This window comes from Asparagus officinalis, chromosome 8 (genome assembly GCF_001876935.1).
Source record: "Asparagus officinalis chromosome 8, Aspof.V1, whole genome shotgun sequence".
Taxonomy (NCBI): Eukaryota; Viridiplantae; Streptophyta; class Magnoliopsida; order Asparagales; family Asparagaceae; genus Asparagus; species Asparagus officinalis.
In genome coordinates this window covers 32,077,002-32,078,004 of record NC_033801.1, presented here as the reverse complement: position 1 = coordinate 32,078,004, position 1,003 = coordinate 32,077,002, and positions in this window count along the sequence as shown.

The window sequence follows — 1,003 nt, the reverse complement described above, 5'->3', positions numbered from 1 at the left end:
CACGGGAAAAATCGTAGCTTTCTTCATTGAATTCATTGTACTCTTGAGTAACTATTTTTTTATTACAAAAGATCCGGTCTTTTTATAAGATCCGGTTACAACAAAATCAAAAGAAAAGAAAATTACAACTTTCCTTATTTGTCGAACGAATCACGAGATCCTGTTTTGCGGTCTCTCGCTTTTGTGGGTTCTTCGCCTGCGCCGGGGTTAATCCGTGGACCACCGCGCGATCTAGATCCGGTCGGATCTACACGGTATAGCGGGTGTTATCTCACGAAGGAAATAACAGTCGGGGGTACTATTTCACTAAGGAAATAATAGCCTTCTCGGGATCAAAAACCAAGTTTTGATCCGGAGTATTACCGTGTGGATCTCAGATCTGATCTTCCTCTCTCGAACTCCTGCCTTTTCTGACGTGGATGCTTGCCAAAAACCAGATCTGATGATGTCCAAGTCTTCAAAGCTTCAAACTTTCAAAGTTGAGATCTCAATCCAGCAGAACTTCGCCTCCCAAAAGTTCCAACCCTTCACAAATGAGCCCCCTAGCCTATTTATAGGCACTCAGACCTTTGCCTTGGCACAGGTGGCCGGCCACCTTGGTGGCTCGGCCACCGAGCTACCTTTTGGTGGCTCGGTTTTGGCCAAGTCCTCCAAATGTTGGTTTTCGACGTTTTTCGGTTTCGCTGTTGATTTGGACTCTGATTTGTTGATCTGAATCCTGATTTGGCAGTAAACCCGCTTCGGTGTTTGAGTTCGAATCCGTTCTATGGTTGGATGACTCGTTGACTCACCGAACCGTTAGCTTGATTCCGCATGCGAGTGGATGTATTCCATTGTTTGCGTGCGGTTCGTTAGCCTCGTCGCCTCGTTGATCCGCTTCGTCGCGTGTCTTTTGGCTTTGGTATTATGGACTAACGATCGTGTTTGGATATGTCGCCCGATGGTTCGTTGGTTTGTCGAATCACCTGCTAAGGGACCTATAAGCAATTTTATACGCCTACAG